Source organism: Ceratotherium simum, chromosome 9 (genome assembly GCF_057802395.1).
Source record: "Ceratotherium simum simum isolate JZ-2026a chromosome 9, ASM5780239v1, whole genome shotgun sequence".
Classification (NCBI taxonomy): domain Eukaryota; kingdom Metazoa; phylum Chordata; class Mammalia; order Perissodactyla; family Rhinocerotidae; genus Ceratotherium; species Ceratotherium simum.
Window position 1 is genome coordinate 62712200 of NC_141908.1, and position 19295 is coordinate 62731494.

Sequence of the window (19295 nt, forward strand, 5' to 3'; positions counted from 1 at the left end):
AAACGTATACCTATATAATATGTAAGTTATGTATAAATAATATTCATCCATTTAATAAAAAGCCTCATGGGATTTTTAACATATGAACCACCTCATTCTTCCTTCCTGCCTGAAATATCTCAAGAATCTCCTGCTGCACTCAGAATGACATTCAAACTTATTTTAAGTCATTACATGACGTGCTCACTACTCCAATCTCATCTTGCACTTCACACCCTCCAAACTCCAGCCGTACACATGTGAGCCTTCACACGGCTGGTCCCTTCTTGTCAATCATTTTTCAGCTCAAACATCATCTCTCCAGATAAAACTTTACTGACCACCAAATCTAACCCCCTTGCAGTTTCTTGAAGTTTCTATGACTTCACCCATTTTATTTTCTTAAGAAATATATCACCATGTGAAATTACCTTGTTAGTGTCTTTGCTGTGATGTGGAAAGATATGAAGCGGGTTTGTGCTGCTCTTTGGGGTATAGCCCAACCTTCCACGTGGTCTGAAGTTTGACCTCAAAGTGTCAGTGCTTGTTTTTACTCTGAAACTAAAGAATTTTACTTCAAGAAGCAAGTTCTCTTAGGATCTTCTTTTACCTTCACGAATGAATTCAAGGAAAGTAGATATAAAATAGATATGAAGATATATTGATGTGATGGCTAACTTTATATGTCAACTTGACTGCGCCATGAAATGCCCAGATATCTGGTTGAACATTATTTCTGGGTATATCTGTGAGGGTGTTTCCAGAAGAGGTTAGCATTTGAATTGGTCTACTGAGTAAAGCAGATGGCCCTTCCCAAAGTGGGTAGGCATCATCCTATCCATTGAGGGCCTAAATAGAACAAAAAAACAAAGGAAGGTTGAATTCTCTCTCTGTCTGACTGGATGAGTAGGACATTGATCTTCTGCCTTCAGCACTCCTGGTTCTCAGAACTTCAAAATTGAACTGGAATCTACACCATTGGCTATACGATGATCAGGCCTTCAAACCATACTACCAACTTTCCTGGGTCTTCAGCATGCAGATGACGGATTATGGCATGTGGGACTTAGCCTCTGTAATCATGTTGAACCAATGGCTTATAATAAATCTCTCTATATAAATATATGTACATTTATATATATATACTAACTCTTTCCATATAGAAAGATATTTATAGAGATATAGATATACAGTCACGTGCCATTTAACAACTGGGATATGTTCTAAGAAATGCATCGTTAGGCGATTGTGTCATTTTGTGAACATCGTAGAGTGTACTTACACAAACCGAGAAGGTATCAGCTACTGCACATCTAGGCTGTATGGTACTAATCTTCTGGGACCACTGTCGTATATGCTGTTCTTCATTGACCGAAACGTTGTTATTCGGTGCAGGACTGTATCTAGATAGATACATAGATTATGTATTCTGTTGGCTCTTTTTTTCTGCAGAATCCTAACTAATACAAGTGGAATGTATTTAGACTGCATTCATATAGAAAATTAAATCAATTAAAAATATGTACATAAGTCTGTCCTCCCTGAATATTTTTTTCTGTGTTTCCACTATTATTCTGAGAGCAGTCCTGTAAATGAATGGAAATTTAAGAAGGCTGGCATCAGTTGAATATAAGAAATACTTTGTATATTTGAAATAATTAAAAATTGTCCAGGTTGCATATGAGTTTAGAGTTCACTAACTAAAGAATTTAAAAAAAACAACTGATGGTCTTCTGTCAGAGACAAAAAGAATGATTAAATTCAATTAAAAAGAATTATTTTAATAGATGAGAAGTTGTAATAGATGATCTCTAAAGGTGGTTTCCAGATACAAAAAGTTTATTTGTTGTTGAGGTGAAATTTTTTTTCTCTCTTCTAAATATAAGGTTTACAGTGTCTAGCTTTCCTTTCTATATTTTTTCCTTTTTTTTTGGTATTACATATTTTAATGCCAGACAAATATATTTTCACCATAGAAGCCAACACCACAACAATAAAAACATATAAGAGCATAAGTTATAGAAATTATTTTTATATATTTTATATCATATACTGTTTTATGTTTTATATATTTTATATAAACATATACTGTTTATATTGCTTTGTGGGCTTCACGCTAGAAGTTCAAATAACATTTATTAGAGGGAATGAGACATCTGTGTCTAACTTGTACTTGTCCTTCTATCTTCTTTTTCTTAACACAGTGGAAGAATCCTCATGTTAATACCTTCCAAGTGGTCTTTTTAGGCTCTGAGGTGGTGTGGATCTGTGCTGGCAGTCGGGATGCTGCTTCTTGATTTGCCAGCTTTTTATTGTGACAAAGATTTTCTTCACACGCTATTTTCTTCACAAGCTCTATAAGTTGTTCTGGGAGCCACTCTTGGGCAAGCCTGTCCTCCATACTCTCCACTGACATATACATCTAGTCCCTCTGTTCACAGCCCTATTTGCTTAGTATAGGTAGATTGGGTTTTGTTTTCTGCAACTTAAGCTTAACTGTTAAAAGGATCCAACCCAACCTTCAAGTCTTGCAATTATGTAGGAATCTCTCTTGATGAAACATCTCACCTCAGTGTTGAAAACATATTGTCTCTCTTCTATGAATGATAGTAGGTTGTGTATGGCACCCTAATGAAACTTATCTACATAGTCATACATAGTCGTAGTTGTATTTTATATTTTTCCCTCTATATCATAAGCTCCTCAAAACAGTAACTGTGTGCCATATACCACTGTATACCTTACAATATCTACTTCTCATATTTAGGTAATATTTTGAGAGGAAATAAAAATATAAGTTAGATTACAGGAGTATTACTAATACAGGAGTATTACTAAAATCCTAGACAATAAAAATGTTAATAATGCATTCATTTCTTAGATATTTCATTATAAAAGATATCATATCTAAAATCAACTATTAAATACTGCTTTTTATACTGTTATTGTTCCTTTTCCATATATGTGTAAAATGTATATTTAGTACAAGGTAATGAAAAAATGTCCTTAATGCAAAAGAGGAAATGATGTGCCTTTTGAGATGGAAATTAAATTTTTATTTGGGTTATTGAATATTCAAGTTAATAGACATGAGGAATTAAACAAGGTCATTTTGAGACATTTTAGTGATGTGCAGATGCTTACTAAAGAATAGGCTAAGCAATAAGATTGTTTTTAGAAAACATTGGTGTAGAGATTTAATGGATTATGTCTTTAACAGTTATAATAAATCATTCCACTGTATTTTAATTTTTTAACTCCAAACATCTCTAATTAACTAAAATTACCTGTACATAGTAGGGTGGTTTATTGTTAAATTGTATTGGAAAATGGGTTATTTGTTCTGAATGGCTGCCTTGTCTGACTTAAAATATAAAAGCCATCCAGAAAGATTCAGATGTCTTCCTCCTACCTCACTTACCGTTCCTTTCACTCTCTCTGACAATCTCAAATCAGCAAAAAGAAAGTCACATGTACATGCATATACTATTCCCTTGCTGCCAACATTTAAATTTTTCCATTTTCTTTTAATGTTTGCAAATTATTAAATATGCATTATTATTTATATATCTAGAAGCTACATTTCTAAGTTTTATAATTGCTACCATATTTTGTTTCATTTTGTATGTTAAAACATATTTAAATTTAATCAGAAAGGGGGGGCGGAGTCAAGATGGCGGCGTAGGCAGACTCTGAACTCACCTCCTCCCGTGGACACAGCCAATTTACAACTACTCGTGGAAAAATTACCCCTGAGACAGAACTGAAAACTGGATGAGAGGAACTCCTGCAACAACGGACAATCCTAACTGGGGTGGAAGAGGCAGAGACTCCCTTCTGGAGAGGAAAAACGCCACCTTCACAAGCCGCCAGCTTCACGGCCGCCGGGAGCAGCTCACAGGTACGCAGCCTCCCTGGAGGCGCGGGGCCCTGAGCCGGGGAGCGCCCCCGCTGTGGGCATTTTGTGGACCCAGCACAATTGAGACCAGCAGCATAATATCTGACTTTGCCTGCTACTAAAGCATTGGGTAGCACCCCCAGAAAACCCGGTTCACAAAGAAACTAAAACTGGCTCTTAAAGGGCCCGCGCACAAACTCACCCGTTCCAGAAAGCATCCTAAAATCACCAGAAAGAAAGGTGCACAGTGCTTCGGTGACAAGAGACTCACCTAATAGGCCCTGAGTGCATCTCGGTGAGGGGTGAGACCTCTCCAGGGACTGGGACATTGGCGGCGGCCATTGTTGTGGCCTGGTGTGAGCGTGCTGACACAGACGCCATTGGAGTTCTCCCTGAGACCTGCAGCTCAGGGTCTGCTCCACCCCCTAGAGCACCGATTTAATCCAGCTCAGCCAGGGCAGGCAGCCCACCCTAGAGACTAGCCCCACCCAACAACAAGCCCTCAGGCAACGTGTGGGCCTGCATAGATTGGTGACTGGATTCTCTGCAGCCTGGCAACTGAGCTGACTTGAGCGGGGCAGGGTGTGCACAAGGAGCGGGTGGAGAGTGTGGGGCGGTGGCAGAGTGTGTGGGGCTCCCGCCGTGGAGAGACTGGGTCCACTTGGGGAGGTCGGGGCGCTCACACGGGGCAGGACTGTGTTGACTGTGTGTGTGGACCTGTGGGCGGCAGGGCTTCTCAGCCACAGACTTGTACTTCTCAAAGACCCACATAGGAGGTTTGCTCCACCTTCCAAAACCTGAAACAATTGGGTGCTCCTGTGCCTGAGGCCAGCCCCACCCAGCTGCAATCCTCAGAGAGCTGACAAGAGACCTAATAGGCTAGAGGCTTACAGCAATTGTAAGGCCCTGAGCCTAACAACCTGCCACGCTGGGGGCCTACTCACTTAAAAGAAATACTGCAACACAAATGTGGTATTAGAACTTGCAGCCAACTGTGCTGGGGCTCCCCACAGCTGATAAAGAGACTGAAGGGCCCACAACAACTACAAGCAGCTGAGCATTACAACAGCTGGCCAGGAGCATAACTCAGCCTCCCTGGGCGCCTACAGGGAGAGCAAACAGGCCACAGCAGAAGGATACACGTAGCCCACATAGGGGTCACCCTGGAACATTGAGAACTGAGGGAAGCACACTGGAAGCCTCCTAAGCCATCACTTACATAAGGTCACCTATCCAAGAGCAGGAGACGTAGCTGACCTACCTAATACGTGAGACACAAGCACAGGGAAAGAGGCAAAATGAAGAGGCAAAAGAATACATTCCAAGTAAGGGAACAGGACAAAACCCCAGAAAAGGAACTTAGTGAAACAGAAATGAGCAACCTAGCCGACAGAGAGTTCAAACTAAGAGTGTTAAGGATGCTCACTGATCTGGGGAGAAGAATAGATGGACTCAGTGAGAATGTCAACAAAGAAATGGAAGATATAAAAAAGAACCAATCAGAAATGAAGAATACAATACTGGAAATGAAAAACTCATTAGAGGGACTCAAAAGCAGAGTAGAGGATACAGAAGAACGGATCAGTGAGCTGGAAGAAAGACTAGAAGAAATTACCCAAGGTGAACAGGTAAAAGAGAAAAGAATTAAAAAGAGTGAGGACAGTCTAAGGGACCTCTGGGACAACATCAAGCGCACTAACATCCGTGTTATAGGTGTCCCGGAAGGAGAAGAGCGAGACAAGGGGGCAGAGAATCTATTTCAAGAAATAATAGATGAAAACTTCCCTAACCTAAGGAAGGAAACAGACATCCAGGTACAGGAGGCACAGAGAGCCCCAAACAAGATAAACCCAAAGAGGCCCACACCAAGACACATCATAATCAAAATGTCCAGAATTAAAGATAAAGAGAGAATCCTAAAAGCCGCAAGAGAATGTCAAGTTACATACAAAGGAAACCCCATAAGGCTATCAGCTGACTTCTCAGCAGAAACCTTACAGGCTAGAAGAGAATGGCATGATATATTTAAAGTGCTAAAAGGAAAACTTACAGCCAAGAATACTCTACCCAGCAAGGTTATCGCTCAAAATGGAAGGAGAGATCAAAATTTTCCCAGATAAGCAAAAATTAAAGGAGTTTGTCACCAAGAAACCAGTGTTACAAGAAATGTTAAAGGGACTGATTTAAGGGGAAAAGAGAAGACCACAAATAGGAAAAATTATCTATTTCCACGATTAGAACGTAATGCATACAAATGCACAAAAAGAGGTTGGATATGATATCAAAAACATAAAAGGAGGGAGGAGGGTAGTTAAAGAGTACAGCTTTCAGACAGAGGTCAAACTAAAGTGACCATCAATTCTGTATAGAAGAAGTAAGGAACAGAGAAGGACTACTAAAACACTGAGGAAAAAAAAAAAAAAAAGTTAAAAATGGCAGTAAGTACGTACTTATCAATAGCTACTTTAAACGTCAATGGACTAAATGCTCCAATTAAAAGGCATAGGGTGGCTGACTGGATAAAAAACAAGACCCATATATATGCTGCATACAAGAGACACACTTCAGACCTAAAGACACTCACAAACTGAAAGTGAAGGGATGGAAAAAGATACTCCACGCAAATGGCAATGAAAAGAAAGCTGGGGTAGCAGTACTCATATCAGACAAAATAGACTTTAAAACAAAAACTGTAAAACGAGACAAAGAAGGGCATTACATAATGATCAAGGGAACAATCCAACAAGAGGATATAACACTTGTAAATATCTACGCACCCAATGTAGGTGCACCTAAATATATAAAGCAATTATTAACAGACATAAAAACAGAAATAGACAGTAACACAATAATAGTAGGGGACTTTAACACTCCACTTACACCAACGGATAGATCATCCAAACAGAAGATCAATAAGGAAACATTGGCCTTAAACGACACACTAGAACAGATGGACCTAGTAGATATATACAGAGCATTCCATCCAAAAACCGAAGAATACACGTTCTTTTCAAATGCACATGGAACGTTCTCCAGGATTGATCACATATTAGGCCACAAAACAAGTCTCCATAAATTTAAGAAGATTGAAATAATACCAAGCATCTTTTCTGACCACAAAGGTATGAAACTAGAAATCAACTATAGGAAGAAAATCAGAAAAGCCACAAATACATGGAGATTAAACAAAATGCTACTGAACAACGACTGGGTTAATGAAGAAATCAAAGAAGAAATCAAAAATACCTGGAGACAAATGAAAATGAAAATATGACATGCCAGAATTTATGGGATACAGCAAAAGCGGTTCTAAGAGGGAAGTTTATAGCAATACAGGCCTATCTCAACAAACAAGAAAAATCTCAAATAAACAATCTAACAATGCACCTAAAGGAACTGGAAAAAGAAGAACAAACAAAGCCCAAAATCAGTAGAAGAAGGGAAATAATAAAAATCAGAGCAGAAATAAATGAAATAGAGACCAAAAAAATAGAAAAATTAATAAAACCAAGAGCTGGTTCTTTGAAAAGATCAACAAAATAGATAAACCTTTAGCTAGACTCACCAAGAAAAAAGGGAGAAGGCACAAATAAGTAAAATCAGAAATGAAACAGGAGAGGTTACAACAGACACCTCAGAGATACAAAATATTATAAGAGAATACTATGAAAACTATATGCCAACCGATTCGACAATCTGGAAGAAATGGATAAATTCTTAGAATCATACAACCTTCCAAAACTGGATCAAGAAGAAGTAGAGAATTTGAATAGACCAATCACCAGTAAGGAGATCGAAACAGTAATCAAAAACCTCCCCAAAAATAAAAGTCCAGGACCAGACGGCTTCCCTGGTGAATTCTACCAAACATTCAAAGAAGACTTAATACCTATCCTTCTCAAACTCTTCCAAAAAATTGAGGAGGGGGAAGCTCCTAACTCATTCTACGAAGCTGACATTACCCTGATACCAAAACCAGACAAGGACAACACAAAAAGAAAATTACAGGCCAATATCACTGATGAACATCGATGCGAAAATCCTCAACAAAATACTAGCAAATCGCATACAACAATACGTTAAAAGATTATACACCATGATCAAGTGGGATTTATTCCAGGTATGCAGGGATGGTTTAATATTCGCAAATCAATCAACGTAATACACCACATTAATAAAATGAAGAACAAAAATCACATGATCATCTCAATAGATGCAGAGAAAGCATTTGACAAGATCCAGCATCCATTTATGATAAAAACTCTGAATAAAATGGGTATAGAAGGAAAGTACCTCAACATAATAAAGACCATATATGACAAACCCACAGCTAATATCATCCTCAATGGTGAAAAACTGAAAGCTATCCTCTAAGAACAGGAACCAGACAAGGATGCCCACTGTCACCACTCCTATTTAACATAGTATTGGAAGTCCTAGCCAGAGCAATCAGGCAAGAGAAAGAAATAAAAGGGATCCAAATTGGAAAGGAAGAAGTGAAACTGTCACTATTTGCAGATGACATGATTTTATATATAGAAAACCCTAAAGAATCCACCAGAAAACTTTTAGAAGTAATAAACGAATATGGTAAAGTTGCAGGATACAAAATCAACATACAAAAATCAGTTGCATTTCTGTACACTAACAACGAAGTAGCAAAAAGAGAAATTAAGAATACCATCCCATTTACAATTGCAACAAAAAGAATAAAATACCTAGGAATAAACTTAACCAAAGAGGTGAAAGATCTGTACACCGAAAACTATAAAACATTTCTGAAAGAAATTGAAGAAGACACAAAGAAATGGAAAGATATTCCGTGCTCTTGGATTGGAAGAATTAACATAGTTAAGATGTCCATACTTCCTAAAGCCATCTATGGATTCAATGCAATCCCTATCAAAGTTCCAACAACATTTTTCACAGAAATAGAACAAAGAATCCTAAAATTTATATGGAACAACAAAAGACCCCGAATAGCTAAAGGAATCCTGAGAAAAAAGAACAAAGCTGGAGGTATCACACTCCCTGATTTCAAAATATACTACAAAGCTATAGTAACCAAAACAGCATGGTACTGGCACAAAAACAGACACACAGATCAATGGAATAGAATCGAAAGCCCAGAAATAAACCCACACATCTATGGACAGCTAATCTTTGACAAAGGAGCCAAGAACATACAATGGGGAAAAGAAAGTCTCTTCAACAAATGGTGTTGGGAAAACTGGATAGCCATATGCAAAAATGAAAGTAGACTCTTACCTTACACCATACACAAAAATTAACTCCAAATGGATTAAAGACTTGAATGTAAGACCTGAAACTGTGAAAGTTCTAGAAGAAAACATAGGCAGTACGCTCTTCGACATCAGTCTTAGCAACATCTTTTCAAACACCACATCTGACCGGGCAAGAGAAACAATAGAAAAAATAAACAAATGGGACTACATCAAACTAAAAGCTTCTGCACAGCAAAGGAAACCATCAACAAAACGAAAAGACAACCTAACAATTGGGAGAAGATATTTGCAAACCATACATCTGATAAGGGCTTAATCTCCAAAATATATAAAGAACTCATGCATCTCAACAACAAAAACTACCAACCCAATTAAAAAATGGGCAAAAGACCTGAACAGACATTTCTCCAAAGAAGATATACAGATGGCCAACAGACACATGAAAAGATGTTCAAAATCACTAACTATCAGGGAAATGCAAATCAAAACTACAATGAGATATCACCTCACGCCCGTCAGAATGGCTATAATTAACAAGACAGGAAACAACATGTGTTGGAGAGGTTGTGGAGAGAAGGGAACTCTCATACACTGCTGGTGGGAGTGCAAACTGGTGCAGCCACTATGGAAAACAGTATGGAGATTTCTCAAAAAATCAAGGATAGAACTACCATATGATCCAGCTATTCCACTGTTGGGTATTTATCCAAAGAACTTGAAAACACCAATTTGCAAAGGTACATGCACCCCTGTGTTCATTGCAGCCTTATTCACGATAGCCAAGACTTGGAAGCAACCTAAGTGCCCATCAAGGGACGAATGGATAAATAAGCTGTGGTATATATACACAATGGAATACTACTCAGCCATAAGAAACGATGAAATCCAGCCATTTGTGACAACATGGATGGACATTGAGGGCATGATGCAAAGTGAAATAAGTCAGAGGGAGAAGGTCAAATACCGTATGATTTCCTTCATTAAGTAGTAGATAATAACAACAATAAACAAACACATAGGGACAGAGATTGGATTGGTGGTTACCAGAGGGGAAGGGGGGAGGGAGGAGGGTGAAAGGGATAATTGGGTACATGTGTGTGGTGATGGGTTGTAATTAGTATTTTGGTGGTGAACATGATGTAATCTATGCAGAAATAGAAGTACAATGATGTACACCTGAAATTTTTACAATGTTATAAACCAATGTTACTGCAATAAACAAAAAATTAAAAAATAAATAAATAAATAAATAAATAAATTTAATCAGAAAAAAGCTAACACTGCCATTTTTAAAGATGACTTCTGCAACTTGTGAACTATTCCAAACAACTAAGAGGGTAGATTCAGTAAACAACTCCACCGATATCCATAACAAAGCCTTTCATAGAAAAGTAAATGTCTTCATATGTCATCGTGTCATATATTTAATCAAACACAAACAGAAATTAAAAGTTCTGCCTGATATCTATTAGAATCATCAGAGCAGGCCAGTATGACCATAAACCCTTGTTTTGTGAGGACATTGAATGGTTCATATTCTGCCCTATCTGAATTTGAATCTTTTTTTAATATGGGTTTTTCCACGGCTTTCTTGAAAAGCACAGCTTATTCTGAAATACATTGATAGAGATTACACTGTTCTGTATAGTCTCAAAATTTTTCATCTTTAAATAGATCTTAATGATCCTTGCTTTCAAAATTTTTATTTTATAGATAACGACACTGCAACATAAAATATTTGGCACTCTGAAAAACAAAAAAAAAGACAAGTGAATGTGAAGAGTGGATTCAGGGCTGTGGTGTTGAGGATGAGCATTAAAAGAAATAATAAGGCCCATTCAACTTTTATAATAAGAAAACCCAGATAAATATTCCTTTATCAGGAGGATAAACTAAGGTTGGAGAAACTTGGTAAAGAACATAGATAAAGGAGATTTGGCATTACTTGCTTTCCCCATGCCTTCTTTGTACTAGAAAAGAAGGAAATGTTGAAGGATGAGTTTTGGAAGGAGTGAGAGTTATTCAGTGTTTCTCTCTGCCTTTGGCATATGCTTCCACATAAGACTGGGAGCCAGACTAAGAACCTATTAAATAACCAATGCCCCAAGGGAGTGGGTAAGGAAAAGTTTGGACATTTTTGAGCAAAATTTCAAAAGTCTCCAGAGTAAAAGTTTTTCTAGTCCTCAAGAGTCAAAATAGCTTGAGGGCCTCATGTTATTGCTTCTGCAAGACTGGATGTTCCATACAATGAGTGGAACCTGGGAAACATATTATTATTGGGTAATGAAAACTAGGCAACACAGTCACAAGACGGTGGGTAGCCAAGATGTTCAAAGTGTAGTAAAAAGACTCACCTCTATGGAAATATACCTAAATTTGGACCTGAGCTTTGTAATTCTTCATACTTGCTATAAAGAAGACTAAATGATATAAGTGCAATGCTTTTTAAAATGCAATTGATATATCATTCCCTGAAATATTTCTGTGAGTTAATTAATATTTTATGCCATTTTGATAAATACTTAATTTTATTTATAAAGAAATATTGGGTATAGATTTGATTTAGACTAATAAAAAATCAGGAGATTTTTACATTGGTAGTTCTTCACTGAATCTGCTTTGCCTCACACAGATAGGCATTGAAAGAGAACATGTTTCAAGCATATGCTCAAACATTGTTTTATGCCAACAGGACTAAAGCATATGAGAGTAACATTTTTGTGAACAAGTCCATCAAAATTCCATGATTCCTGTCAGCTTTGTTACTTGTAAGTAGTGAATTGTGTTTAATTTAAATCGCTTTACTTTGGCGTAAATATCAGAGAGTATTATTTAATTTTTAACTTTATTAAACAGGAATAGAATTATTTAGAAAACCAAAGAAATATTATGACTCTGTAGTCACTAAATAGTTAACTGAAGAAATCAACCATAATTTCATATACCTTACCATTGTTCCTGAGTATTAATATCTGGGATTACTTCTTTCATGCATTTCCCTCATTCAGTACTTTCACATTATTGTGATGGTTTTGCAAGTGTTATTTTATATTCTGTTTTGTCTGGCTAATTTTTTAATATAAGCATTTTAATCATGTTACATTTTCTTTTGATAATGCTATAATATCTAAATAATCAATGTAATAGTTGCATAATGCCTGATGATTTATGGATCAGTAAAATCATTAAAAATTACAGTCAGCAAAATAAAGGCTCATAATATAAAAAGGCAGAATGACATAAATATCTTAGTTGTGAGGTACAGATATCATAGAGTTTTAAAGCATATAAGTTATTGGATACATGGTGCAAAGATTGGAGCCACTCACCTTCAGTTATCCATATTTTCTTACTAGATTTGACAGCTCACTCAGGTACAAGTGGATTTAAGAAAAGTTGTGGTGGGGTATATGTGTGTATGTATGTGTGCACACACATGCAAAAAATATTGAAAGGTATAACTACTATAAATGGAGAGAGGGGAATAATTGTTAAGTGATTAATAAATGTCAGATGTAGTCCTTTGTGTTTTATATATGTTATTAAAATTTCTACCCCCCCTCCAACTGTCCTCTTCTGACCACAGTATGGAACACTCTGGAAGAGCCTATGTGCAAACCCTAGCATAACTCCTGTAAAATCATAACACGTAAACCCAAAACATTGCAGGCGTCTCAGCCTGGCAGGATGTCAGACATACAGACAAACCAATTAGACATCGTGAAATAATTTGAATAACTGTTTACTGTAACTTGTTGGAAAATGGCAAAAGAGAATCCTATTCATATAATACTATAAATAAGCTTCTTAAAATGAGTTTGTGTGTGTGTCTTTCTCAAGATCTTTCTTGTCTTTCAGCTGCCCTGAAATCTTTTTATTTCCAAATTTCCAAATTCCCTCCAATTATTATTTTTTCCTCCTGTTCTCTTTATTTTATTTTTTATGATCATAACACTTATATAAGATATACCCTCTTCTCATCACTAGAAAAAACATTTGAAACTATGTGTGGTGATGGGTGTTAACTAGACTTATAGTGGTGATCATTTCACAGTATATACAAATATCGAATCATTATGTTGTACACCTGCAACTAACATAATATTAATTGTCAATTATATCTCAATTTAAAATGAAAATACCCTCTTAGCAGATTTTTAAGTATACAATACAGTATTGTTAACTATAGGCTCTATAGTGTACAGGAGATCTCTATTATTTTGAATGTACTTACCTTTCTCCATATCCCCTTCCTTCTAGATCTATTTTTTGTTGTTGTTTTCACCAATAACCCTGTCCTGCCTTTCCAAAATAAATTAGTCAAGATTCTTTCGGGGCATCTCCGTGTTTCACCTTTTCCACTTTTCAAATTCTTCACAGCAAATGGCGAGCCCCAATCTGGCAAAGATAGAATTCTTCCTAGAGAATGATATTGGAGAGAAAAGAAGCGTTGTGAATTCACGCAAGTAAGATTCTCTTTTGCCACCCCACATCCCAGAAACTGGTGAAAAGGAGCTACCACATTACATATAAAGTGTCAAAGAAACCCATGGTCCTCTTTCTTAGTGTACTCATAATTATATGTATTTTTTAGTAGCTTGAGAAACCAGCGGGATATTGACAGCAAAAGTGAAGATGATTTTTCCAGATAGTAAAAAGTGGCCGCTTTGGTCTACGAGACTTAACTTTAAGCTTCTGAGGAAAGAGTCAATTGCTCAAAACTAAATTTGACATCAAAATGCTGTGTGAAAATAAATCCAGGCTCACCACTGCTGCCTCAGTCATCCTATGCTTCAGTAATCTATTTGTGTGTCTACATCTGCCACAAATAATTTAAACACTGCATTGTAATTAATATTTATGACAATGTGAATGAGCTATCACAAAAGTTTAAATTTTCTTCTGTATGTATGCTTTGTTTAAAATGACTGGAAAATAAGTGATGCACACAGAAATTTTCCATCCGTAAAGTTTGTGTTTTAAGAATTTTGAGTTAAAACTTAGTTATTTAGAAAATTTGAGTGTATAATAAAAGTTACTGTGAATGTTCCTGAGAACTGAAGTTTGAATCTGAAGTTTCACATCTGTAACTAAACTCAGTGCATTTAACTTACCAATTATATTTATTATTATTTCAGAACTGCCTAGCATCATCTTCAGAGGAGTTAGAGAGTGAGGATGCTATACTCAATACTGACATATGATGTGGTTAAATATACGTTCTGAAAGTGAAATAATGTCATTGAAATACTCCAACAATGGAAATTATCTCTTCTGGTTTGTATATCTGTAACTTTGGTGTTATAAATAGCTCTACATAGAAAATTAAGGTGAAGTTGTGTTTTATCTTTCTATAGAGGAGAAAGAATTATTCCTCTACCCTCTAGGTTCTTCTGGCTGGTCTAAGAATTAAATTGACGTGAGACAGAATAACAGGAGAAAATCAAATGAAGTTTAATAACATGTATACATGGAAGAAACCCCGGAAAACTGAGTAACTCACCAAAATGGCTGAAGCCACCACCTTAAATACCATCTTCAGCTAAAGACAAAGGAGGATATTGGGAGTAGTGGTTTGGGACTTCAACTTTCCCAAGTGGTTTGGGAAGGAGGCAGTTTACCTGGAGATGCAAAATCAAATGTTTGGCAAACTAGTGTTTGCTGGGCCATCTATAGACAATGTGACCCGAGAGAGAACTTTGGTAAAAATGGGCCTAGAAAGGTTCCTCCCAGTCTACCACATTTAGAGTTATCCATGGTGATAGCTCTCTCCTGGGGCAGGCCTTCTACCTTAAATTTTTTTAGACAGTTAGAAGGAAGGTCACAGTTTCTTTCTGAGTCTTTTGTTCTTAACAATTATCATGCCAGGGCTGGCCCTGTGGCCTAGTGTTTAAGTTCGGCATGCTCCACTTCGGCAGCCTGGGTTCGGTTCCCAGGCGCGGACCTACACCACTTGTCGGTGGCAATGCTGTGGCGGCAACCCACATACAAAATAGAGGAAGATTGGCACGGATGTTAGCTCAGGGACCATCTTCCTCAAGCAAAAGAGGAAGATTGACAACATATGTTACCTCAGGGCGAATCCCCAGCAAAAAAATAATAATAATAATAATAATAATAAATAATTATATTGATAATATATTATCAATTAACGATTATAAATAATCACACCAGAGAGGCACATTTTGGGGTGGCACATTCTGATCCCCCACATTTCCTAGATGTGATGATCAATTTAACACACACATAACATTGTACAAAAATAATTTGTAATATAATAATAATAAATAAATCAAATAATAAATCCCCCAAAAGTTTCATCAGAGTATGAAACTTTGGCATTGAGTGAGATCATAAAATAGTTTTAAAACTGCTTCATGTTAATAGTATTTACCCTACAGGAAAGATTAGGTTTCATTTACAGTGTGCAACCATTCAAAACAGCATAACTTTGCCTAGGCTATTAAAGTAATCATCAATTTAAGAACATATTACAGTGAAGACACCATCTGGCGCAATACAGAATCTAGAGGGCAGGATTGGTTTTACTATGGATTTTTAGAGAAAGTATAAAATAACATAGATAATCTGTTAGTCCTGTACAATATTAAAAATTCTCACAAGCCCAGGAGGTAAAGTAGGTATATAAGAACATTAAATAATATTTTTTCTTTTTTAATAGAAACTCATTCTAAAACTACATTTAAAGAAATCGTACATTTAAGTGGAAAAGTGTCTACATGACAGGAATTTTTAAAAGCTGCATTTTCTGACACACATCACATGCTTAGCAACATACACACATATTTAACTGTTTGGCATATGAGGATATTCTCCAAATGGAAGTGAAGTGGAACAGAATATACCATCCCAAAATATGCCTCTTTGGCATAAAGATTATCTTGAGCTGGTTATTTTTTAAAACACAGCAGAGACAAGAGAAGCTCTGAAAACCAAGTAGAAGCTACCCTTTTGTGAGAGAAATTTACATTTATAAGGGAAATCTCCATTTGTAAGAATATCTCCCTCTCTGTACCAGGAAGAGGAGGGTGACTAAATCTCTAGAAATTCTTATCAATGGAGAAGGCAGCAGGCTTAGATCTTCATAACAACCATATCCTATTAGTTAACTGTGATTTTCCTGATAGCCTCCCATAACTGACTGCCTGCCCTCCCCAAGGTCATCTTCTGTCCTTAGCTGGAGATGGTATTTAAGGTGATAGCTTGGGCCGTTTTGAGCAGGTACTCAGTTTTCCTGGGTATCTCCCATGTATACAGGAGGTATACATGTTATTAAACTTCTGTTTGTTTTTCTCCTATTAATCTTTCTTTTATTACCAGGAGGTCTCAGCCAAGAACCTAGAAAGGAAGAAAGAAAATTATTTGTTTACCCTTACAGAAGAAATTGTCATTTTATTGCTGAATATTACCATAAAATGATTTGCCAAATGTTTCAATTACAGATGATGAATAAATGAAAAGAAATAGGATTTATTGGAGTATATGAGGAAGCCGTTTTATTTAAAACTAATTCGGCCTAACCTTGTTTTTCCAGAAAGGCCTGACATGACCTTTTGAGCATGCATTGTACATCTGCTTTAAACATTTACAATTTCCCAAAGCCCAGAATGATGCCCTTAAAGATAGATATGTTGCCTCCCCCATGTCAGCATTTTTTTAAGGATAAGTATGTCTTCCCAGAAACTAAGGATTAATTGCTGACCTGCTTTAACTCATCTCGTGACCACTGACCTGCTGACCATCGATTTGCTGTGCTCACCTTGTGACCACCTACCTGCTGTGCTAGCAAAGCATCTCATCACAGTAGTAAAAGAGATATTCGTGTCATATGTGATGGATTCTCTTTGTCCCAAGATGGTATATAACCACTCTGTACACCCTACTTCTTCAGAGAGCTTCTTTCCTTGGTGAAAAAGTTCTCCTGGGCTATAGTCCTCAAACTGGCTCATAACACACTCACCCTAATTTTAATGTATCAATTGGTGATGGATTATTTGTGTCGATAGAGATAAAACCTGTCCGTAGAGAAGAAATTAAAACAGGTATACTTGGATTAAAGGCTCATTTCATTTTACGTAGATTCATAAAGACTACTTTAGGCATAATATAATTACAAATATTGAGACTATCTTGCATGGATATCAATCTCATTATTTTATAGACATAACAAACCTCTCAATATTATGCTTTAGTATTTTGGTTTGAAATTGCAAAAACCCTGCTGTACTTTAATGAGGATATTTCTTGAAGTAAGCTGTTGATTTCAAATACATCTTGCTTATTGCTTTCAGCTCACATATTACTCTTAAATGCACATTTTAATCACTGTGAGAACAACAACTGCTTTTCATACAGTTAAGTGGCAATATTGTACAATGCATAGCAAAATTGCAATGATTAGCATTAATATTTGCAGTATTTCCAAGAATATTTTGGTCACTAGGTTGGATTGTGATTGTCTAGAAATTTGAATATTTCTATCTTCAAAAAATTACTTGCTTTGCTTTTGTTCAAATATTTGTAAAGGGTGGATTAGAAGGATGGATGAACGGCTAGATAGATTGATTTTAAAAGTCTCGTTTCTTCTGGAAAAACTTTACTTGGTACAGTATCTTGAAAATGAACACAAATCACTGTGTAGTATTAGAAATTGACAAAATCCTTATATACTGTTGAACTAGTGAGGTTCAATGTACTTTTTGGCAGTTGTTTCATGTCCCTCATAAATTTTTCCTTATTCTTTTTGTTTTAGTTTTACTTCTCCTTCTCAAAATCTTTCAACATTTATATATGAATTAATTTTCGCTGAGCTATGTACCAGGAAAAGGCCATTATAATCTTGCCTCAAGCAGCTTGCAGTAAAAGAAACACATTAATAAAATGATTTGCATAAATTCTTAGAAGAAGGAACAAGGAATGACTTAGAATTACACTTATTACCTTATGTAAGTAAATGAAGTATATAGAATATATGCATGTAATGTTCTGTGTGCATTTATTTGAGTTTTAAGTGGCAAGGAAATTACAGTTGCTACAATTTAAAAGATATATGAGTTTGAAATCATGGTATTTCCCCTAGAAAGCAGAAGGAGGGCATCATGAATGTGATGGGATTACATAATAATGGAAATCAGGCAAATAATCAGTCTCCCAATGCAGTACTACATAGAAGCAACAGAAAACTTAGGTGGATGTGTGTTAAATAAAATTGCCTGGGAAACAACTCAAGTCAAAAAAGATACTAATACTGATACCAGTCAATTGAATGAGTAACAGTCACTGTGTTATTCACCAAACTCTTGCTAAATACATACCTGGTGCAGATTCTACAAATATGAAAAGGAAGTAATTTCACTCTTAAGGGAGCTCACTATCTTTTCAGAGAAGGACATGTAAATAAATGAATTATAATACAATTTGAGCCATATTGGAAAAGTGTATGTAGTACAGGGAGAGCTCAGATAAAGAAAGAGTGGAAGGATGGACAGAAGTTTGTCAGACAGATAGGAAAGTAATTTTACAAGCAAGAATAACAATATTTGAAAAAGGTTAGTTGGAGAAATAAGATAGTGTTGTGGGTTTAGGGCACTGTGCTAAAGCCTTAATAATAAGATTAATGTGAAACAGTCACATTTCTTTTTTATGCAGATAATTTTTTAAAAATTTATTGAATGCATGGAGTTATTCCTAGGGACATTTAGAATTTTTTAAGACTTGAAGCTTTCATCACCAAACATAGGTGGTTAGCTGCTAGGACTTTGGAATGAGACAATTTTGTGAAGAAGATATTGAAAACATAATTGTATGCCTGCAAGCATTGGTATTATCTTCTCTATTCTTTAATAAAATTTAAATATACTGTGCTTATCATTGTGTATAATAGGATTTTTATTACTCTGGGGAGTAAAAAGAATATAAGTTTAATATAACTCTGACATCAATTTGAGTAAACTTCTCCTACTTCCAGCCATAGTCTTCCACTGTCCAACATTTTTTAGTTAGAATTTTTGGAAACTTTTTTATTTTTAAATATATGTAGATTTACAGAAGTTTGCAAAAATAGTACAGAGAGTTCCTTGTCTCTTCACTCATTTTATTTCATGGGTCTTCCATAACCATAGCACAATATTAAAACCAGAATATAACAAAGA

At 36.2% G+C, this 19295-nt stretch overlaps 1 protein-coding gene and 2 long non-coding RNA genes across 3 annotated transcripts in view; 2 read left to right on the top strand and 1 right to left on the bottom strand.

Moving 5' to 3' along the window:
* The window catches only part of LOC147916318 (uncharacterized), a 26981-nt gene extending 22702 nt beyond the window's left edge, over positions 1-4279 (bottom strand). Inside the window, exons 1-2 of the long non-coding RNA XR_015553111.1 lie at positions 4149-4279; positions 1262-1382 (exon numbers count right to left, since the gene is read on the bottom strand). This is a non-coding gene — a long non-coding RNA (uncharacterized LOC147916318). The remainder of the gene's footprint in view (positions 1-1261; positions 1383-4148) is intronic.
* ZNF804A (zinc finger protein 804A) overlaps positions 1-19295 on the top strand; it is a 292307-nt gene that overhangs the window by 102936 nt on the left and 170076 nt on the right. The gene's annotated exons all lie outside the window — the stretch shown is intronic.
* LOC147916319 (uncharacterized) lies at positions 3693-13942 on the top strand. Its single transcript, XR_015553112.1, has 3 exons — positions 3693-3880; positions 11816-11891; positions 13504-13942. It is a non-coding gene; the product is annotated as an uncharacterized LOC147916319 (long non-coding RNA).